This window comes from Conger conger, chromosome 2 (genome assembly GCF_963514075.1).
Source record: "Conger conger chromosome 2, fConCon1.1, whole genome shotgun sequence".
Taxonomy (NCBI): domain Eukaryota; kingdom Metazoa; phylum Chordata; class Actinopteri; order Anguilliformes; family Congridae; genus Conger; species Conger conger.
The window spans coordinates 39,750,602-39,775,856 of record NC_083761.1 but is presented as its reverse complement, the minus strand read 5'-3'; positions in this window follow the sequence as shown (position 1 = coordinate 39,775,856).

Here is a 25,255-nt window from a genome sequence, read left to right as displayed (position 1 = left end):
TTTAATTGGGTTACGGCATTCACTTCAATCGAATGAAGTCAAATAGAAACGGCGCGAATTCCTAAATAAGGCTTCTTGGTTTTCAAGCTAACTTTCCGAACAGCAGTTTTGTATTGAGTCCTGAAAATGCTACAATACGTTTTTTTTTAACAAAATACCATTTAACGTCAATGCAAGATATGCATTATATGTGTAAATCTTTTAAATATATGATACTCTCCTGCCAGTTAAAGCCTGTCTTTAAGTCTTTAAATGTCTTTAATATTTATTTTAGATATTCAATTCATATAATGAAAATAGATGCAAAGAAACGTCGGGCTGGGTGTTGTCAATACATTTTGTCACGTAGGCTGCAGCTGTAAATCATACATCGTTATGCCTACTGGCTCGCTAGAAAAAAACAAAAACCTATCGTTGAAAAATCACTTGAAGGAAGAAAAAAATAAAAGTACCAATTTCTGCCAATAAATGGAATCCCCGCATCAGAAATGGGGGGAAGTTACAGCGACGCAGTTAGTCTGTGAGTAGAAAAGATTATGTAGACAACTTCACTGTTTCCACAAAGGAACCAAAAATGTGCTTTTTAACAGGACTTGGTCAGTGTAATGATATAATTGCTAGCATTCGCTTATGGTCAACGGTACCGAAAATGCCCGTTGCACCAGCCATCATAACAAATGTCCCAATATAGGATCGATTTAAACCTCTATATATTTTTATTTCACGTTGACAGTGTAGGCGATTGTGTGTATTGTGACGCGAATTACATTTAATTGGGTTACGGCATTCACTTCAATCGAATGAAGTCAAATAGAAACGGCTCGAATTCCTTAATAAGGCTTCTTGGTTTTCAACCCAACTTTCCGAACAGCTGTTTTGTGTTGAGTCCTTAAAATGCTACACTACGTTTTTTTTTAACGTAGTAATAACATTGAACTTCAATGCAAGATCTGCATTATATGTGTTAATCTTTTAAATATATGATACTTTCCTGCCAGTAAAAGCCTGTCTTTTATTTTAGTTATTCAATCCATATAATTAAGGTAGATGAAAAAAACGTTGCTATGGGCTGGGTGTTGTCAGTACATTTTCTCACGTAGGCTGCCGCTGTTACTCATACATCGTTATGGTTACTGGCTCGCAAAAAGACACAAAACTTGTCATTGAGAAATCACTTTATCCAAGAAAATTAGAAAGAATACTAACCTTTGCCACTAGATGGCAGTCGCGTATTAGAAATGGGAGAGTCAGTTGCGACTTGCGTTGAAGTTTTAAGACTGGATATAATGAGTCTCCAGCGAAAATAGTGAACTATTATTGCTTAATGGATGTGATGACACTCCAACAATGAACATATGTGAAAAGTTGTAGCCTCAAAATCAGGCAATGTAGAATTTAATACCTTTTTGAAATTATTTAATACATAATTGTATTAAAACATGAACTGTTTGGGCAGCATTACAAGTTAATTTTAAGGCTGACCATAGCCATACCATTCCAAGATATTAAAAATCAGTTCATAGTTGTGTGTCAGGGCTATAATATCATGCTGACCACATTTTGTGTGAATGTGATGAACCCCCTAGGAAGAGTATTTCAAAGTTTGGTACGTGAAAAAACACTTAAAAACACACAAAATCCAAAATAGCTCACTTCCTGTTGGGAAAAGTTAAGGGATGCAAATGAGAAATGTGTGTGTCTTGAGGAGACCCTTATGCCTACCAGACGTGGTGCATTTACGTGAAAGTATATGTCCACAATATTAGAAAAAAGCCATAGGGGGCGCTGTGTAGCCACGCCCAGATGAATGTGGATATGGATGTGATTGCACTCCAAAAGTGAATATATTTGTAAAATATCAGCCCGATCAGATGATGTAGAACGGAATTAAGCCCACTTCCTGTTTTTGGGCGTAACGTGTGTATTATACGCCTCGCCATTGCCAAACCGTTTGAGATATCAAAAATCCTTTCGTCATTTAGGGTCAGGACTATTCTAAGATCATGATGACTACATTTGGTGTGAATGTGATGAATACCTTAGCAGGAACGCATACAAACATGATAAAAACCTCACGTCCGTTGCCAGATGGTGGCGCTATAACATTGATTTCTTCTTGGTATTTGGATGTGATTACACTCTAACAGTGAACATATTTGTAAAATATCAGCCAGATCAGACAATGTAGACCATGAATTTATGGCAACTTCCTGTTGGCGCGGCGTGACATGAAAATTGTACGCCTCGCCATGACCATACCGTTTGAGATATCAAAAATATCCTTTGGAATTAGTATCATGACTATCCTGAGACCACTTTGACCACATTTCGTGTGAATGCAATGAACCCCCTAGGAGGAGTACTTAAAAGTGTAGTACGTGTAAAATGCACAAAATTCAAAATGGCTGACTTCCTGTTTACATATTTGATTCGATGCGAATGAGAAATGTGTTTGTCCAGAGGAGCCCCACATGCATACCAAATTAGGTGAAGGTAGCTCAAAGTGCCTGTCCACAATAGAAGACAAAGCATTAGGGGGCGCTGTGGAGTCCCTTGGCCACGCCCAGGTCTGAGCATCTGAAACATCTTGACAGCCAACACTTCTCATGTGTGTGCAAAATTCTGTGAGTTTCCATCCATGGCAAGCACCTCAAAAATGAAAAATACATTGAAAAAAAAGAGAATAATAATTATAGGGGGCGCTGTCAAGCCACGCCCCGATTGATATGTATATATCTGATATTGTACTGCTACAGTGAACATATTTGTAAAATATCAGCCAGATCGGACGATGTCAAAAAAAAAGTCATTTTTTTGCACGCAATATGTGTACTGTACGACTCGCCATTTCCATACCGTTTGAGATATCAAAAATCCCTTTACAAATTAGCGTAAGGACTATCTTAAGATCATGCTGACCGCATTTGGTGTGAATGTGCTGAATGCCCTAGCAGGAATGCATACAAATATGTTAAAGACCTCACTTCCTATTGCCAGATGGTGGCGCTATAACATTGACCCGTTCTTGGGATATGGATGTGATTACACTCCAACAATAAACAAATTTCTAAAATATCAGCCAGATCAGACAATGTAGACCATGAAATTATGGCCACTTCCTGTTGGCGCGGCGTGACATAAAAATTGTACTCCTCCCCATGACCGTCCCGTTTGAGCTATCAAAAATATCCTGGCAATTTAGCATCATGACTATCCTGAGACCATTCTGACCACAGTTGGTGTGAATGCGATGAACCCCCTAGGAGGAGTACTTAAAAGTGTAGTACGGGTAAAACTCAGAAAATCCAAAATGGCTGACTTCCTGTTTGGATATTTGATTAGAACCGAATGAGAAATGTGTTTGGACCGAGGAGCGCTATTTGGCCACCAAATTAGGTGCAGGTAGCTCAAAGTGCCTGCCCACAATAGAAGACAATGCAATAGGGGGCGCTGTGGAGTCCCTCAGCCACGCCCAGGTCTGAGCATCTGAGAGCTCCTGACAGCAACCACTTCTGATGTGTGTGCAAAATGTCAAGACTTTTTACGGATGGCAAGGCCCTCAAAAAAGCCCATTTGCCTGAAGAAAAAGAATAATAATAATAATAATAATAATAATAATAATAATAATAATCCTTCCAATAACAATAGGGTCCTTCGCACCCTACGGTGCTTGGGCCCTAAATATAGCTGCAAGCAGCAATGAACGGGCCCAAGCCCCATGGGGGCAACCGCCTTGGTGGCATAGTTCTGCCAATGACATTGTTCACAACATGTACACACTTTGGAAATAATCACCTTCCTGGACAACGTATAGTGTGCACAGGAATTTCCCTTTGATCAATGAAGATGTTGGCGCTGCTATTGGAATGCATCAATGATATAAGCCTCACTTCCTGTTGCCAGATGGTGGCGCTATATTATTGATCCGTGTATGTTTTTTGAATTTGATTACACTCCAGAAATAAACATATTTGTACATTTTCAGCCACATCGGAAGATGTTCAGCGAAATTAAGGTCAATTCCTGTTTCCAGATGATGCTGCTATAACATTGAGTCGTTTTTGGAATATGGATTTGATTACACTCCAACACTGAGCATCTGTGTAAAGTTGCAGTCACATCAGACATTGGAGAATTTAAGTATGACCACTTCCTGTTTGTCTGGCATGATGTGTTTTTTATGTGCCTGACCATAGCTATATCATCCCAGTAAATCAAAAATCTGTTTTTTCAGGACCATCCTAGCATCATGCTGACCACATTTACCGTGAATGTCATGAACCCATTGAAAAATAATGCTTAAGAATGCAATATAAGGCTCACTTCCTGTTGCCAGCGGGTGGCGCTTTGCCATTTAGCCTTTATTGGAAAATGGATGAGATTACACTCCAAAAATGAACGTGTGAAGTTTCAGCCACATCAGACAATGTAGAATGAAATAAAAATAACGTCTTGCTTGCACATTGTGATAACATGCTACAGTCCTGTATGGAGAGCAGAGATTAATTAATTTCCATAGTTTTTACACGGGGAGGCACAATTTATGCTTGAAAAGTCATTAGGCCATAAACATGCACTCAAAATGAAAACAATTGGCTTCAAGAAACTATTCAAATTCATTGTGGCTGCAGCGGGGATCGAACGGCTGAATTTGCGTGCCTTAATCCACCGCCCTAACCATTACGCTATACTGCCCGCTTATACACGGGTGCCATCTATTGGCCAAATGTCTCCTTTTATCTTGGTTTAATAATTTCTCTACGAAGTGTCGGATAATATTGCACGAAACGTCTAGTTAACCAGCATCATTCTTTTCCATTTCACTGGTAATTATGCTGCCTGAAACGCATTTGTTCAGCCAAATCTAAAAGAGATGCCAACTCTCTGCCCTCAATACAGTATTTTCATATTAATTTACCATTCCTAGCGAAATTGTATGTTCTCTTAATTCGTGTTTAATGACAAGCCTAATAAACTAACATAGCTGGCGATTTAACTGAAAGTTTTCTATTCATGTAAACCAACGTAGCTGACCTGTTTTTTGACTCACACAGACAGTGGACTGGCTGGCTGCTGTTATCCCGTGCGTGTCATCTCGCAACGACCTGCATGTGATACCTTTGTTGAACAAAACGGTCTCATGTTAACACAGCGTTCGAGCAGAGCCACCTCAGACGCTAAAGTTGCTTTTTGACTTCATGTGTTAATCTTTTAAAAATATGATACTCTCCTGCCAGTTAAAGCCTGTCTTTAAGTCTTTAAATGTCTTTAATATTTATTTTAGTTATTCAATTCATGTAATGAAAATAGATGCAAAGAAACGTCGGGCTGGGTGTTGTCAATACATTTTGTCACGTAGGCTGCAGCTGTAAATCATACATCGTTATGCCTACTGGCTCGCTAGAAAAAAACAAAAACCTATCGTTGAAAAATCACTTGAAGGAAGAAAAAAATGAAAGTACCACTTTCTGCCAATAAATTGAATCGCCGTATCAGAAATGGGGGGAAGTTACAGCGACGCAGTTAGTCTGTGAGTAGAACAGATTGTGTAGACAACTTCACTGTTTCCACAAAGGAACCAAAAATGTGCTTTTTAACAGGACTTGGTCAGTGTAATGATATAAATGCTAGCATTCGATTATGGTCAACGGTACCGAAAATGCCCGTTGCACCAGCCATCATAACAAATGTCCCAATACAGGATCGATTTAAACCTCTATATATTTTTATTTCACGTTGACAGTGTAGGCTATTATGTGTATTCCGACGCGAATTACATTTAATTGGGTTACGGCATTCACTTCAATCGAATGAAGTCAAATAGAAACGGCTCGAATTCCTTAATAAGGCTTCTTGGTTTTCAAGCCAACTTTCCGAACAGCTGTTTTGTATTGAGTCCTTAAAATGCTACAATACGGTTTTTTAAAAATCCAAATAACATTGAACGTCAAACCAATATATGCATTATATGTATTAATCTTTTAAATATATGATACTTTCCTGCCAGTAAAAGCCTGTTTTTTATTTTAGTTATTCAATCGAGTTAATTAAGATAGATGAGAAAAAACGTTGCTGTGGGCTGGGTGTTTTCAGTACATTTTGTCATGTAGGCTGCCGCTGTTACTCATACATCGTTATGGTTACTGGCTCGCAAAAAGAAACAAAACTTGTCGTTGAGAAATCACTTTATCCAAGAAAGAGAAACCATACCGAAAATTAGAAAGAATACTAACCTTTGCCACTAGATGGCAGTCGCGTATTAGAAATGGGAGAGTCAGTTGCGACTTGAGTTGAAGTTTTAAGACTGGAGATAATGAGTCTCCAGCGAAAATAGTAAACTATTATTGCTTAATGGATGTGATGACACTCCAACAATGAACATATGTGAAAAGATGTAGCCTCAAAATCAGGCAATGTAGAATTTAATACCTTTTTGAAATTATTTAATATATAATTTTCCTATTTGGGCAGCATTACAAGTTTGACCATAGCCATACCATTCCAAGATATTAAAAATCAGTTCATAGTTGTGTGTCAGGGCTATAATATCATGCTGACCACATTTTGTGTGAATGTGATGAACCCCCTAGGAAGAGTATTTCAAAGTTTGGTACGTGAAAAAACACTTAAAAACACACAAAATCCAAAATAGCTCACTTCCTGTTGGGAAAAGTTAAGGGATGCAAATGAGAAATGTGTGTGTCTTGAGGAGACCCTTATGTCTACCAGACGTGGTGCATTTACGTGAAAGTATATGTCCACAATATTAGAAAAAAGCCATAGGGGGCGCTGTGTAGCCACGCCCAGATGAATGTGGATATGGATGTGATTGTACTCCAAAAGTGAATATATTTGTAAAATATCAGCCCGATCAGATGATGTAGAACGGAATTAAGCCCACTTCCTGTTTTTGGGCGTAACGTGTGTATTATACGCCTCGCCATTGCCAAACCGTTTGAGATATCAAAAATCCTTTCGTCATTTAGGGTCAGGACTATTCTAAGATCATGATGACTACATTTGGTGTGAATGTGATGAATACCCTAGCAGGAACGCATACAAACATGATAAAAACCTCACTTCCGTTGCCAGATGGTGGCGCTATAACATTGATTTCTTCTTGGTATTTGGATGTGATTACACTCTAACAGTGAACATATTTGTAAAATATCAGCCAGATCAGACAATGTAGAGCATGAATTTATGGCTACTTCCTGTTGGCGCGGCGTGACATGAAAATTGTACGCCTCGCCATGACCATACCGTTTGAGATATCAAAAATATCCTTTGGAATTAGTATCATGACTATCCTGAGACCACTTTGACCACATTTCGTGTGAATGCAATGAACCCCCTAGGAGGAGTACTTAAAAGTGTAGTACGTGTAAAATGCACAAAATTCAAAATGGCTGACTTCCTGTTCACATATTTGATTCGATGCGAAAGAGAAATGTGTTTGTCCAGAGGAGCCCCACATGCATACCAAATTAGGTGAAGGTAGCTCAAAGTGCCTGTCCACAATAGAAGACAAAGCATTAGGGGGCGCTGTGGAGTCCCTCGGCCACGCCCAGGTCTGAGCATCTGATACGTCCTGACAGCCAACACTTCTCATGTGTGTGCAAAATTCCTGAGTTTCCATCCATGGCAAGCACCTCAAAAATGCTAAATACATTGAAAAAAAAGAGAATAATAATTATAGGGGGCGCTGTCTAGCCACGCCTCGATTGATATGTATATATTTCATATTGTACTCCAACAATGAACATATTTGTAAAATATCAGCCAGATCGGACGATGTCGAAAAAAAAGTCATTTTTTTGCACGAAATATGTGTACTGTACGACTCGCCATTTCCATACCGTTTGAGATATCAAAAATCCCTTCGCAGCTTATGGTCATGACTATCCTAAGATCATGCTGACCACATTTTGTGTGAATGTGATGAATGCCCTAGCAGGAAGGCATACAAATATGATAAAGACCTCACTTCCTGTTGCCAGATGGTGGCGCTATAACATTGACCCGTTCTTGGGATATGGATGTGATTATACTCCAACACTAAACATATTTCTAAAATATCAGCCAGATCAGACGATGTAGACTATGAAATTCTGACCACTTCCTGTTGGCGCGGCGTGACATAAAAATTGCACGCCTCGCCATGACCATCCCGTTTGAGCTATCAAAAATATCCTGGCAATTTAGCATCATGAATATCCTGAGACCATTCTGACCACAGTTGGTGTGAATGCGATAAACCCCCTAGGAGGAGTACGTAAAAGTGTAGTACGTGTAAAACACACAAAATCCAAAATAGCTCACTTCCTGTTCGCATATTTGCATCAATGCGAATGAGAAATGTGTTTGAATTGAGGAGCCACACATGATTACCAAATTAGTTTCATGTAGTTCAAAGTGCCTGCCCACAATAGACAACAATGCAATGGGGGGGGGGGGTCAGCGCAATAGGGGGCGCTGTGGAGTCCCTCGGCCACACCCAAGTCTGAGCATCTGATAGATCCTGACGGCCACCACTTCTGATGTGTCTGCAAAATTTCAAGACTTTTTAGCCATGGCAAGGCCCTCAAAAATGCCCATTTGACGGAAGAGAAAGAATAATAATAATAATAATAATAATAATAATAATAATAATAATAATCCTTCCAATAACAATAGGGTCCTTCGCACCCTACGGTGCTTGGGCCCTAATAATAATAATAATAATAATAATCTTTACAATAACAATAGGGTCCTTCGCACCCTACGGTGCTTGGGCCCTAATAATAATCCTTCCAATAACAATAGGGTCCTTCGCACCCTACGGTTCTTGGGCCCTAATAATAATAATCCTTCCAATAACAATAGGGTCCTTCGCACCCTACGGTGCTTGGGCCCTAATAATAATAATAATAATAATCCTTCCAATAACAATAGGGTCCTTCGCACCCTACGGTGCTTGGGCCCTAAATATAGCTGCAAGCAGCAATGAACGGGCCCAAGCACCATGGGGGCAACCGCCTTGGTGGCATAGTTCTGCCAATGACATGTTTCACAACATGTACACACTTTGGAAATAATCACCTTCCTGGACAACGTATAGTGTGCACAGGAATTCCCTTTTTATCAATGAAGATGTTGGCGCTGCTATTGGAACGCATCAATGATATAAGCCTCACTTCCTATTGCCAGATGGTGGCGCTATATTATTGAGTCATGTATGGTTTTTGAATTTGATTACACTCCAGAAATAAACATATTTGTACATTTTCAGCCACATCGGAAGACGTTGAGCGAAATGAAGGTCAATTCCTGTTTCCAGATGATGCTGCTTTAACATTGAGTCGTTTTTGGAATATGGATTTGATTACACTCCAACACTGAGCATCTGTGTAAAGTTGCAGTCACATCAGACATTGGAGAATTTAAGTATGACCACTTCCTGTTTGTCTGGCATGATGTGTTTTTTATGTGCCTGACCATAGCTATATCATCCCAGTAAATCAAAAATCTGTTTTGTCAGGACCATCCTAGCATCATGCTGACCACATTTACCGTGAATGTCCTGAACCCATTGAAAAATAATGCTTAAGAATGCAATATAAGCCTCACTTCCTGTTGCCAGCGGGTGGCGCTTTGCCATTGAGCCTTTATTGGAAAATGGATGAGATTACACTCCAAAAATGAACATGTGTGAAGTTTCTGCCACATCAGACAATGTAGAATGAAACAAAAATTACTTCTTGCTTGCACATTGTAATAATATGCACCAGTCCTGTATGGAGAGCAGAGATGAATTAATTTCAATAGATTTTACAGCGGGAGGCACAATTTACGCTTGAGAAGTAATTCGGTTATAAATATGCACTCAAAATAAAACCATTGGCGTAAAGAAACTACTCAACTTTATTGTGGCCGCACCGGGGATGGAACCGAGGACCTTGTATGTCTTAATCCACTGTCTGAACCATTAAGCTGCCCTCTTATACACGTACGCCATCTATTGGCCAAAAGTTGTATGTTTCCTTTTATCTTGGTTAAATAATTTCTCTCCTAAGTGTCGGATAATATTGCAATAAACGTCTAGTTAGCCAGCATCATTCTTTTCCATTTCACCGGTAATTATGCTGCCTGAAACGCATTTGTTCAGCCAAATCTAAAGGAGATGCCAAGTCTCTGCCCTCAATCCGGTATTTCCATATTAAGTCAAAAATTCCTAGCGAAATTGTATGTTCTCTTAATTCGTGTTTAATGACAAGCAAAATAAACTAACATATCTGGCGATTTAACTGAAAGTTTTCTATTCATGTAAACAAACGTAGCTGACCTGTTTTTTGACTCACACAGACAGTGGACTGGCTAGCTGCTGTTAGCCAACGACCTGCATGCCATACCTTTTTTGAACATAACGGTCTCATGTTAACACAGAGTTCGACCAGAGCCATCTCAAACGTTAACGTTTCTTTTTGACTTTTGACTCTTTTAAATATATGCTACTCTCCTGCCAGTTAAAGACAGTCATTAAATGTCTTTAATATTTATTTCAGATATTCAATTCATATAAAGAAAATAGATGCAAAGAAACGTCGGGCTGGGTGTTGTCAATACATTTTGTCACGTAGGCTGCAGCTGTAAATCATACATCGTTATGCCTACTGCTGCTAGAAAAAAACAAAAACCTATCGTTGAAAAATCACTTGAAGGAAGAAAAAAAAAAAGTACCACTTTCAGCAAATAAATGGAATCCCCGTATCAGAAATGGGGGGAAGTTACAGCGACGCAGTTAGTCTGTGAGTAGAATAGATTATGTAGACAACTTCACTGTTTCCACAAAGGAACCAAAAATGTGCTTTTTAACAGGACTTGGTCAGTGTAATGATATAAATGATAGCATTCGATTATGGTCAACGGTACCGAAAATGCCCGTTGCACCAGCCATCATAACAAATGTCCCAATATAGGATCGATTTAAACCTCTATATATTTTTATTTCACGTTCACAGTGTAGGCGATTGTGTGTATTCCGACGCGAATTACATTTAATTGGGTTACGGCATTCACTTCAATCGAATGAAGTCAAATAGAAACGGCTCGAATTCTTTAATAACGCTTCTTGGTTTTCAAGCCAACTTTCCGAACAGCTGTTTTGTATTGAGTCCTTAAAATGCTACAACACGGTTTTTTATAAACCAAATAACATTGAACGTCATTGCAAGATATATACAATACCAACTTTTGCCAGTAGATGGCAGTCGCGTATTAGAAATGGGAGAGTCATTTGCGACTTGCGTTGAAGTTTTAAGACTGGATATAATGAGTCTCCAGCGAAAATAGTGAACTATTATTGCTTAATGGATGTGATGACACTCCAACAATGAACATATGTGAAAAGTTGTAACCTCAAAATCAGGCAATGTAGAATTTAATACCTTTTTGAAATTATTTAATACATAATTGTATTAAAACATGAACTGTTTGGGCAGCATTACAAGTTAATTTTAAGGCTGACCATAGCCATACCATTCCAAGATATTAAAAATCAGTTCATAGTTGTGTGTCAGGGCTATAATATCATGCTGACCACATTTTGTGTGAATGTGATGAACCCCCTAGGAAGAGTATTTCAAACTTTGGTACGTGAAAAAACACTTAAAAACACACAAAATCCAAAATAGCTCACTTCCTGTTGGGAAAAGTTAAGGGATGCAAATGAGAAATGTGTGTGTCTTGAGGAGACCCTTATGTCTACCAGACGTGGTGCATTTACGTGAAAGTATATGTCCACAATATTAGAAAAAAGCCATAGGGGGCGCTGTGTAGCCACGCCCAGATGAATGTGGATATGGATGTGATTGCACTCCAAAAGTGAATATATTTGTAAAATATCAGCCCGATCAGATGATGTAGAACGGAATTAAGCCCACTTCCTGTTTTTGGGCGTAACGTGTGTATTATACGCCTCGCCATTGCCAAACCGTTTGAGATATCAAAAATCCTTTCGTCATTTAGGGTCAGGACTATTCTAAGATCATGATGACTACATTTGGTGTGAATGTGATGAATACCCTAGCAGGAACGCATACAAACATGATAAAAACCTCACTTCCGTTGCCAGATGGTGGCGCTATAACATTGATTTCTTCTTGGTATTTGGATGTGATTACACTCTAACAGTGAACATATTTGTAAAATATCAGCCAGATCAGACAATGTAGAGCATGAATTTATGGCTACTTCCTGTTGGCGTGGCGTGACATGAAAATTGTACGCCTCGCCATGACCATACCGTTTGAGATATCAAAAATATCCTTTGGAATTAGTATCAGGACTATCCTGAGACCACTTTGACCACATTTCGTGTGAATGCAATGAACCTCCTAGGAGGAGTACTTAAAAGTGTAGTACGTGTAAAATGCACAAAATTCAAAATGGCTGACTTCCTGTTCACATATTTGATTCAATGCGAAAGAGAAATGTGTTTGTCCAGAGGAGCCCCACATGCATACCAAATTAGGTGAAGGTAGCTCAAAGTGCCTGTCCACAATAGAAGACAAAGCATTAGGGGGCGCTGTGGAGTCCCTCGGCCACGCCCAGGTCTGAGCATCTGATACATCCTGACAGCCAACACTTCTCATGTGTGTGCAAAATTCCGTGAGTTTCCATCCATGGCAAGCACCTCAAAAATGCTAAATACATTAAAAAAAAAGAGAATAATTATTATAGGGGGCGCTGTCTAGCCACGCCCCGATTGATATGTATATATTTCATATTGTACTCCAACAGTGAACATATTTGTAAAATATCAGCCAGATCGGACGATGTCGAAAAAAAAGTCATTTTTTTGCACGAAATATGTGTACTGTACGACTCGCCATTTCCATACCGTTTGAGATATCAAAAATCCCTTCACAGCTTATGGTCATGACTATCCTAAGATCATGCTGACCACATTCCGTGTGAATGTGATGAATGCCCTAGCAGGAAGGCATACAAATATGATAAAGACCTCACTTCCTGTTGCCAGATGGTGGCGCTATAACATTGACCCGTTCTTGGGATATGGATGTGATTATACTCCAACACTAAACATATTTCTAAAATATCAGCCAGATCAGACGATGTAGACCATGAAATTATGACCACTTCCTGTTGGCGCGGCGTGACATAAAAATTGCACGCCTCGCCATGACCATCCCGTTTGAGCTATCAAAAATATCCTGGCAATTTAGCATCATGAATATCCTGAGACCATTCTGACCACAGGTGGTGTGAATGCGATGAACCCCCTAGGAGGAGTACGTAAAAGTGTAGTACGTGTAAAACACACAAAATCCAAAATAGCTCACTTCCTGTTCGCATATTTCCATCAATGCGAATGAGAAATGTGTTTGAATTGAGGAGCCACACATGGTTACCAAATTAGTTTCATGTAGTTCAAAGTGCCTGCCCACAATAGACAACAATGCAATGGGGGGGGGGGGGTCAGCGCAATAGGGGGCGCTGTAGAGTCCCTCGGCCACACCCAGGTCTGAGCATCTGAGAGATCCTGACGGCCACCACTTCTGATGTGTCTGCAAAATTTCAAGACTTTTTAGCCATGGCAAGGCCCTCAAAAATGCCCATTTGACGGAAGAGAAAGAATAATAATAATAATAATAATAATAATAATAATAATAATAATAATCCTTCCAATAACAATAGGGTCCTTCGCACCCTACGGTGCTTGGGCCCTAATAATAATAATAATAATAATAATAATAATAATAATAATAATAATAATCCTTCCAATAACAATAGGGTCCTTCGCACCCTACGGTGCTTGGGCCCTAATAATAATAATCCTTCCAATAACAATAGGGTCCTTCGCACCCTACGGTGCTTGGGCCCTAAATATAGCTGCAAGCAGCAATGAACGGGCCCAAGCACCATGGGCGCAACCGCCTTGGTGGCATAGTTGTGCCAATGACATGTTTCACAATATGTACACACTTTGGAAATAATCACCTTCCTGGACAACGTATAGTGTGCACAGGAATTCCCCTTTGATCAATGAAGATGTTGCTGCTGCTATTGGAATGCATCAATGATATAAGCCTCACTTCCTATTGCCAGATGGTGGCGCTATAATATTGAGCCGTGTATGGTTTATGGATTTGATTACACTCCAATAATTAACATATTTGTACATTTTCAGCCAAATTGGAAGATGTCAAGTAAAATTAAAGCCACTTCCTGTTGCCAGATGGTGGCGCTATGCCATTGAGCCTTTCTTGGTATTTGGATGAGATTACACTCCAAAAATGAACATGTGTGAAGTTTCTGCCACATCAGACAATGTAGAATGAAACAAAAATTACTTCTCTTGCACATTGTAATAATATGCTCCAGTCCAGTATGGAGAGCAGAGATGAATTAATTTCAATAGATTTTACAGCGGGAGGCACAATTTACGCTTGAGAAGTCATTCGGTTATAAATATGCACTCAAAATAAAACCATTGGCGTAAAGAAAGTATTCAACTTTATTGTGGCCGCACCGGGGATGGAACTGCGGACCTTGCATGTCTTAATCCACTGTCTGAACCATTAAGCTATTCTGCCCTCTTATACACGTACGCCATCTATTGGCCAAAAGTTGTATGTTTCCTTTCATCTTGGTTAAATAATTTCTCTCCTAAGTGTCGGATAATATTGCATTAAACGTCTAGTTAGCCAGCATCATTCTTTTCCATTTCACCGGTAATTATGCTGCCTGAAACGCATTTGTTCAGCCAAATCTAAAGGAGATGCCAAGTCTCTGCCCTCAATCCGGTATTTTCATATTAAGTCAAAAATTCCTCGCGAAATTGTATGTTCTCTTAATTCGTGTTTAATGACAAGCAAAATAAACTAACATATCTGGCGATTTAACTGAAAGTTTTCTATTCATGTAAACAAACGTAGCTGACCTGTTTTTTGACTCACACAGACAGTGGACAGGCTGGCTGCTGTTAGCCAATGCGCGTCATCTCGCAACGACCTGCATCCCATACCTTTGTTGAACATAACGGTCTCATGTTAACACAGAGTTCGACCAGAGCCATCTCAAACGTTAACGTTTCTTTTTGACTTTTGACTCTTTTAAATATATGCTACTCTCCTGCCAGTTAAAGACAGTCATTAAATGTCTTTAATATTTATTTCAGATATTCTATTCAAAAATGAAAATAGATGCAAAGAAACGTCGGGCTGGGTGTTGTCAATACATTTTGTCACGTAGGCTGCAGCTGTAAATCATACATCGTTATGCCTACTGGCTCGCTAGAAAAAAAACAAAAACCTATCGTTGAAAAATCACTTGAAGGAAGAAAAATATAAAAGTTCCACTTTCTGCCAATAAATGGAATCCCCGTATCAGAAATGGGGGGAAGTTACAGCGACGCAGTTAGTCTGTGAGTAGAATAGATTGTGTAGACAACTTCACTGTTTCCACAAAGGAACCAAAAATGTGCTTTTTAAGAGGACTTGGTCAGTGTAATGATATAAATGCTAGCATTCGATTATGGTCAACGGTACCGAAAATGCCCGTTGCACCAGCCATCATAACAAATGTCCCAATATAGGATCGATTTAAACCTCTACATATTTTTATTTCACGTTGACAGTGTAGGCTATTATGTGTATTCCGACGCGAATTACATTTAATTGGGTTACGGCATTCACTTCAATCGAATGAAGTCAAATAGAAACGGCTCGAATTCCTGAATAAGGCTTCTTGGTTTTCAAGCTAACTTTCCGAACAGCTGTTTTGTATTGAGAACGTAAAATGCTACAATACATTTTTTTAAAAACCTAATAACATTCAACGTCAATGCAAGATATGCATTATATGTGTTAATCTTTTAAATATATGATACTTTCCTGCCAGTTAAAGCCTGTCTTTAAGTCTTTAAATGTCTTTAATATTTATTTTAGTTATTCAATTCATATAATGAAAATAGATGCAAAGAAACGTCGGGCTGGGTGTTGTCAATACATTTTGTCACGTAGGGTGCAGCTGTAAATCATACATCGGTATGCCTATTGGTTCGCTAGAAAAAAACAAAAACCTATCGTTGAAAAATCACTTGAAGGAAGAAAAAAATCAAAGTACCACTTTTTGCAGATAAATGGAATCCCCGTATCAGAAATGGGGGGGAGTTACAGCGACGCAGTTAGTCTGTGAGTAGAATAGATTGTGTAGACAAATTCACTGTTTCCACAAATGAACCAAAAATGTGCTTTTTAACAGGAATTGCTCAGTGTAATGATATAAATGCTAGCATTCGATTATGGTCAACGGTACCGAAAATGCCCGTTGCCCCAGCCATCATAACAGATGTCCTAATATAGGATCGATTTAAACATCTATATATTTTTATTTCACGTTGACAGTGTAGGCTATTCTGTGTATTTCGACGCGAATTACATTTAATTGGGTTACGGCATTCACTTCAATCGAATGAAGTCAAATAGAAACGGCTCGAATTCCTTTTTAAGGGTTCTTGGTTTTCAAGCCAACTTTCCGAACAGCTGTTTTGTGTTGAGTCCTTAAAATGCTACACTACGTTTTTTTTTAAACCAAATAACATTGAACGTCAATGCAAGATATGCATTATATGTGTTAATCTTTTAAATATATAATTCTTTCCTGCCAGTAAAAGCCTGTCTTTTATTTTAGTTATTCAATCCATATAATTAAGGTAGATGAGAAAAAACGTTGCTGTGGGCTGGGTGTTGTCAGTACATTTTGTCACGTAGGCTGCCGCTGTTACTCATACATCGTTATGGTTACTGGCTCGCAAAAAGAAACAATCACTTTATCCAAGAAAAAGAGAAACAATACCAACCTTTGGCAGTAGATGGCAGTCGCGTATTAGAAATGGGAGAGTCAGTTGCGACTTGCGTTGAAGTTTTAAGACTGGATATAATGGGTCTCCAGCGAAAATAGTGAACTATTATTGCTTAATGCATGTGATGACACTCCAACAATGAACATATGTGAAAAGTTGTAGCCTCAAAATCAGGCAATGTAGAATTCAATACCTTTTTGAAATGATTTAATACATAATTTTCCTGTTTGGGCAGCATTACAAGTTAATTTTAAGGCTGACCATAGCCATACCATTCCAAGATATTAAAAATCAGTTCATAGTTGTGTGTCAGGGCTATAATATCATGCTGACCACATTTTGTGTGAATGTGATGAACCCCCTAGGAAGAGTATTTCAAACTTTGGTATGTGAAAAAACACTTAAAAACACACAAAATCCAAAATAGCTCACTTCCTGTTGGGAAAAGTTAAAGGATGCAAATGAGAAATGTGTGTGTCTTGAGGAGACCCTTATGCCAACCAGACGTGGTGCATTTACGTGAAAGTATATGTCCACAATATTAGAAAAAAGCCATAGGGGGCGCTGTGTAGCCACGCCCAGATGAATGTGGATATGGATGTGATTGCACTCCAAAAGTGAATATAATTGTAAAATATCAGCCCGATCAGATGATGTAGAACGGAATTAAGCCCACTTCCTGTTTTTGGGCGTAACGTGTGTATTATACGTCTCGCCATTGCCAAACCGTTTGAGATATCAAAAATCCTTTCGTCATTTAGGGTCAGGACTATTCTCAGATCGTGATGACTACATTTGGTGTGAATGTGATGAATACTCTAGCAGGAACGCATACAAACATGATAAAAACCACACTTCCGTTGCCAGATGGTGGCGCTATAACATTGATTTCTTCTTGGTATATGGATGTGATTACACTCTAACAGTGAACATATTTGTAAAATATCAGCCAGATCAGACAATGTAGACCATGAATTTATGGCTACTTCCTGTTGGCGCGGCGTGACATGAAAATTGTACGCCTCGCCATGACCATACCGTTTGAGATATCAAAAATATCCTTTGGAATTAGTATCATGACTATCCTGAGACCGCTTAGACCACATTTCGTGTGAATGCAATGAACCCCCTAGGAGGAGTACTTAAAAGTGTAGTACGTGTAAAATGCACAAAATTCAAAATGGCTGACTTCCTGTTCACATATTTGCTTGGATGCGAAAGAGAAATGTGTTTGTCCAGAGGAGCCCCACATGCATACCAAATTAGGTGAAGGTAGCTCCAAGTGCCTGTCCACAATAGAAGACAAAGCATTAGGGGGCGCTGTGGAGTCCCTCGGCCACGCCCAGGTCTGAGCATCTGAAACATCCTGACAGCCACCACTTCTCATGTGTGTGCAAAATTCTGTGAGTTTTCATCCATGGCAAGCACCTCAAAAATGCAAAATACATTGAAAAAAAAGAGAATAATAATTATAGGGGGCGCTGTCTAGCCACGCCCCGATTGATATGTACATATTTCATATTGTACTCCAACAGTGAACATATTTGTAAAATATCAGCCAGATCGGACGATGTCGAAAAAAAAGTCATTTTTTTGCACGCAATATGTGTACTTTACGACTCGCCATTTCCATACCGTTTGAGATATCAAAAATCCCTTCACAGCTTATGGTTATGACTATCCTAAGATCATGATGACCACATTTCGTGTGAATGTGATGAATGCCCTAGCAGGAAGGCATTCAAATATGATGAAGACCTCACTTCCTGTTGCCAGATGGTGGCGCTATAACATTGACCCGTTCTTGGGATATGGATGTGATTAGCCTCCAACAATAAACGTATTTCTAAAATATCAGCCAGATCAGACGATGTAGACCATGAAATTGCGGCCACTTCCTGTTGGCGTGGCTTGACATAAAAATTATACGCCTCCCCAGGACCGTCCCGTTTGAGCTATCAAAAATATCCTGGCAATTTAGCATCATGAATATCCTGAGACCATTCTGACCACAGGTGGTGTGAATGTGATGAACCCCCTAGGAGGAGTACTTAAAAGTGCAGTACGTGTAAAACGCACAAAATCCAAAATGGCTGACTTCCTCTTTGTATATTTGATTAGATGCGAATGAGAAATGTGTTTGGACCGAGGAGTGCTATATGCCTACTAAATTTTGTGAAGGTAGCTCAAAGTGCCTGCCCACAATAGATGACAATGCGATAGGGGGCGCTGTGGAGTCCCTCAGCCACGCCCAGGTCTGAGCATCTGCGACAACCTGACAGCCACCACTTCTGATGTGTTTGCAAAATTCTGTGAGTTTTCATCCATGGCAAGCACCTCAAAAATGCACAAAACATTGAAAAAAAAAGAATAATAATAATAAATATAGCTGCAAGCAGCAATGAACGGGCCCAAGCACCATGGGCGCAACCGCCTTGGTGGCATAGTTGTGCCAATGACATGTTTCACAATCTGTACACACTTTGGAAATAATCACCTTCCTGGACAACGTATCGTGTGCACAGGAATTCCCCTTTGATCAATGAAGATGTTGGTGCTGCTATTGGAACGCATCAATGATATAAGCCTCACTTCCTGTTGCCAGATGGTGGCGCTATAATATTGAGCCGTGTATGGTTTTTGAATTTGATTACACTGCAATAATAAACCTATTTCTAAATACTAAGCCACATCGGAAGATGTTGAGTGAAATTAAGATCAATTCAATGTTATAGTTTCCATATGGTGGCGCTATAACATTGAGTCATTTTTGGAATATGGATTTAATTACACTCCAACAATATACATATTTCTAAATTTTCGGCCACATCGGAAGATGTCGAGTAAAATGAAGGCCACTTCCTGTTGCCAGATGGTGGCGCTATAACATTGAGTCATTTTTGGGATATGGATGTGATTACACTCCCACAACGAACATATCTGTGTAATATCATCCAGATCAGACCATCTAGAATAAAATTACGACCACTTCCTGTTGCCGCGGCGAGACCTCAAATTGTACGCCTCGCCATAGCCGTACCGTTTGACATATCAGAAATATCCTTTCAATTTTGCATCAGGATTATCCTGAGACCATTCTCACCACATTTCGTGTGAATGTGATGAACCCCCTAGGAGGAGTATTTCAGAGTTTGGTACGTGTAAAAACACTTAAAAACACACAAAATCCAGAATAGCTCACTTCCTGTTTGGAAAAGTTAAGGGATGCAAATGAGAAATGTGTGTGTCTTGAGGAGACCCATATGCATACCATATTCGGTGAATTTACGTGAAAGTATATGTCCACAATATTAGAAAGGAACCATAGGGGGCGCTGCGTAGCCACGCCCAGATGTATGTGGATATGGATGTGATTGCACTCCAACAGTGAATATATCTGTAAAATATCAGCCCAATCAGACGATGTAGAACGGAATTAAGCCCACTTCCTGTTTTCGCTCGTAACGTGTGTATTGTACGCCTCGCCATTGCCAAACCGTTTGAGATATCAAAAATCCGTTTGGCTTTAAGTGTCAGGACTATCCTAAGATCATGCTGACTTCATTTGGTGTGAATGTGATGAATACCCTCGCAGGAACGCATACAAATATGATAAAAACCTCACTTCCTGTTGCCAGATGGTGGCGCTATAACTTTGACTTCTTCTTGGGAGGTGGATGTGAGTATACTCACACAATGAACATATTTGTAAAATATCAGCCAGATCAGACGATGTAAACCACAAAATTATGACCACTTCCTTTTGGCGCGGCGTGACATAAAAATTGTACGCCTCGCAATGACCATACCGTTTGAGATATCAAAAATATCCTGGCAATTTAGAATCATGACTATCTTGAGACCATTCGTACCACATTTGGTGTGAATGCGATGAACCGCCTAGGAGGAGTACTTCAAAGTGTAGTACATGTGAAAACGCACAAAATTCAAAATGGCTGACTTCCTGTTCGCATATTTGCATCAATGCGAATGAGAAATGTGTTTCAATTGAGGAGCCACACATGCATACCAAATTAGGTTCATGTAGCTCAAAGTGCCTGCCCACAATAGACAACAATGCAGGGGGGGGGGGGGGGGGGGTCAGTGCAATAGGGGGCGCTGTGGAGTCCCTCGGCCACACCCAGGTCTGAGCATCTGATAGATCCTGACGGCCAACACTTCTGATGTGTCTGCAAAATTTCAAGACTTTTTAGCCAGGGCAAGGCCCTCAAAAATGCCCATTTGACGGAAGAGAAAGAATAATAATAATAATAATAATAATAATAATAATAATCTTTACAATAACAATAGGGTCCTTCGCACCCTACGGTGCTTGGGCCCTAAATATAGCTGCAAGCAGCAATGAACGGGCCCAAGCCCCATGGGGGCAACCGCCTTGGTGGCATAGTTCTGCCAATGACATGTTTCACAACATGTACACACTTTGGAAATAATCACCTTCCTGGACAACGTATAGTGTGCACAGGAATTTCCCTTTGATCAATGAAGATGTTGGCGCTGCTATTGGAATGCATCAATGATATAAGCCTCACTTCCTGTTGCCAGATGGTGGCGCTATATTATTGATCCGTGTATGTTTTTTGAATTTGATTACACTCCAGAAATAAACATATTTGTACATTTTCAGCCACATCGGAAGATGTTCAGCGAAATTAAGGTCAATTCCTGTTTCCAGATGATGCTGCTATAACATTGAGTCGTTTTTGGAATATGGATTTGATTACACTCCAACACTGAGCATCTGTGTAAAGTTGCAGTCACATCAGACATTGGAGAATTTAAGTATGACCACTTCCTGTTTGTCTGGCATGATGTGTTTTTTATGTGCCTGACCATAGCTATATCATCCCAGTAAATCAAAAATCTGTTTTGTCAGGACCATCCTAGCATCATGCTGATCACATTTACCGTGAATGTCATGAACCCATTGAAAAATAATGCTTAAGAATGCAATATAAGGCTCACTTCCTGTTGCCAGCGGGTGGCGCTTTGCCATTTAGCCTTTATTGGAAAATGGATGAGATTACACTCCAAAAATGAACGTGTGAAGTTTCAGCCACATCAGACAATGTAGAATGAAATAAAAATAACGTCTTGCTTGCACATTGTGATAACATGCTACAGTCCTGTATGGAGAGCAGAGATTAATTAATTTCCATAGTTTTTACACGGGGAGGCACAATTTATGCTTGAAAAGTCATTAGGCCATAAACATGCACTCAAAATGAAAACAATTGGCTTCAAGAAACTATTCAAATTCATTGTGGCTGCAGCGGGGATCGAACGGCTGAATTTGCGTGCCTTAATCCACCGCCCTAACCATTACGCTATACTGCCCGCTTATACACGGGTGCCATCTATTGGCCAAATGTCTCCTTTTATCTTGGTTTAATAATTTCTCTACGAAGTGTCGGATAATATTGCACGAAACGTCTAGTTAACCAGCATCATTCTTTTCCATTTCACTGGTAATTATGCTGCCTGAAACGCATTTGTTCAGCCAAATCTAAAAGAGATGCCAACTCTCTGCCCTCAATACAGTATTTTCATATTAATTTACCATTCCTAGCGAAATTGTATGTTCTCTTAATTCGTGTTTAATGACAAGCCTAATAAACTAACATAGCTGGCGATTTAACTGAAAGTTTTCTATTCATGTAAACCAACGTAGCTGACCTGTTTTTTGACTCACACAGACAGTGGACTGGCTGGCTGCTGTTAGCCCGTGCGTGTCATCTCGCAACGACCTGCATGTGATACCTTTGTTGAACAAAACGGTCTCATGTTAACACAGCGTTCGAGCAGAGCCACCTCAGACGCTAAAGTTTCTTTTTGACTTCTTGTGTTAATCTTTTAAAAATATGATACTCTCCTGCCAGTTAAAGCCTGTCTTTAAGTCTTTAAATGTCTTTAATATTTATTTTAGTTATTCAATTCATGTAATGAAAATAGATGCAAAGAAACGTCGGGCTGGGTGTTGTCAATACATTTTGTCACGTAGGCTGCAGCTGTGAATCATACATCGTTATGCCTACTGGCTCGCTAGAAAAAAAAAAAAAACCTATCGTTGAAAAATCACTTGAAGGAAGAAAAAAATGAAAGTACCACTTTCTGCCAATAAATTGAATCGCCGTATCAGAAATGGGGGGAAGTTACAGCGACGAAGTTAGTCTGTGAGTAGAACAGATTGTGTAGACAACTTCACTGTTTCCACAAAGGAACCAAGGACTTGGTCAGTGTAATGATATAAATGCTAGCATTCGATTATGGTCAACGGTACCGAAAATGCCCGTTGCACCAGCCATCATAACAAATGTCCCAATACAGGATCGATTTAAACCTCTATATATTTTTATTTCACGTTGACAGTGTAGGCTATTATGTGTATTCCGACGCGAATTACATTTAATTGGGTTACGGCATTCACTTCAATCGAATGAAGTCAAATAGAAACGGCTCGAATTCCTTAATAAGGCTTCTTGGTTTTCAAGCCAACTTTCCGAACAGCTGTTTTGTATTGAGTCCTTAAAATGTTACAATACGGTTTTTTCAAAATCCAAATAACATTGAACGTCAAAGCAATATATGCATTATATGTGTTAATCTTTTAAATATATGATACTTTCCTGCCAGTAAAAGCCTGTTTTTTATTTTAGTTATTCAATCGAGTTAATTAAGATAGATGAGAAAAAACGTTGCTGTGGGCTGGGTGTTTTCAGTACATTTTGTCACGTAGGCTGCCGCTGTTACTCATACATCGTTATGGTTACTGGCTCGCAAAAAGAAACAAAACTTGTCGTTGAGAAATCACTTTATCCAAGAAAAAGAGAAACAATACCGAAAATTAGAAAGAATACTAACCTTTGCCACTAGATGGCAGTCGCGTATTAGAAATGGGAGAGTCAGTTGCGACTTGAGTTGAAGTTTTAAGACTGGAGATAATGAGTCTCCAGCGAAAATAGTAAACTATTATTGCTTAATGGATGTGATGACACTCCAACAATGAACATATGTGAAAAGATGTAGCCTCAAAATCAGGCAATGTAGAATTTAATACCTTTTTGAAATTATTTAATATATAATTTTCCTATTTGGGCAGCATTACAAGTTAATTTTAAGGCTGACCATAGCCATACCATTCCAAGATATTAAAAATCAGTTCATAGTTGTGTGTCAGGGCTATAATATCATGCTGACTACATTTTGTGTGAATGTGATGAACCCCCTAGGAAGAGTATTTCAAAGTTTGGTACGTGAAAAAACACTTAAAAACACACAAAATCCAAAATAGCTCACTTCCTGTTGGGAAAAGTGAAGGGATGCAAATGAGAAATGTGTGTGTCTTGAGGAGACCCTTATGCCTACCAGACGTGGTGCATTTACGTGAAAGTATATGTCCACAATATTAGAAAAAAGCCATAGGGGGCGCTGTGTAGCCACGCCCAGATGAATGTGGATATGGATGTGATTGCACTCCAAAAGTGAATATATTTGTAAAATATCAGCCCGATCAGATGATGTAGAACGGAATTAAGCCCACTTCCTGTTTTTGGGCGTAACGTGTGTATTATACGCCTCGCCATTGCCAAACCGTTTGAGATATCAAAAATCCTTTCGTCATTTAGGGTCAGGACTATTCTAAGATCATGATGACTACATTTGGTGTGAATGTGATGAATACCCTAGCAGTAACGCATACAAACATGATAAAAACCTCACTTCCGTTGCCAGATGGTGGCGCTATAACATTGATTTCTTCTTGGTATTTGGATGTGATTAGACTCTAACAGTGAACATATTTGTAAAATATCAGCCAGATCAGACAATGTAGACCATGAATTTATGGCTACTTCCTGTTGGCGTGGCGTGACATGAAAATTGTACGCCTCGCCATGACCATACCGTTTGAGATATCAAAAATATCCTTTGGAATTAGTATCATGACTATCCTGAGACCACTTTGACCACATTTGGTGTGAATGCAATGAACCCCCTAGGAGGAGTACTTAAAAGTGTAGTACGTGTAAAACGCACAAAATTCAAAATGGCTGACTTCCTGTTCACATATTTGATTCGATGCGAATGAGAAATGTGTTTGGGCAGAGGAGCCCCACAACCCTACAAAATTAGGTGAAGGTAGCTCAAAGTGCCTGTCCACAATAGAAGACAAAGCAATAGGGGGCGCTGTGGAGTCCCTTGGCCACGCCCAGGTCTGAGCATCTGACAGTTCTTGAGAGACACCACTTCTCATGTGTGTGCAAAATTCCGTGAGTTTTCATCCATGGCAAGCACCTCAAAAATGCACAAAACATAGAAAAAAAAGATTATAATAATTATAGGGGGCGCTGTCTAGCCACGCCCCGATTG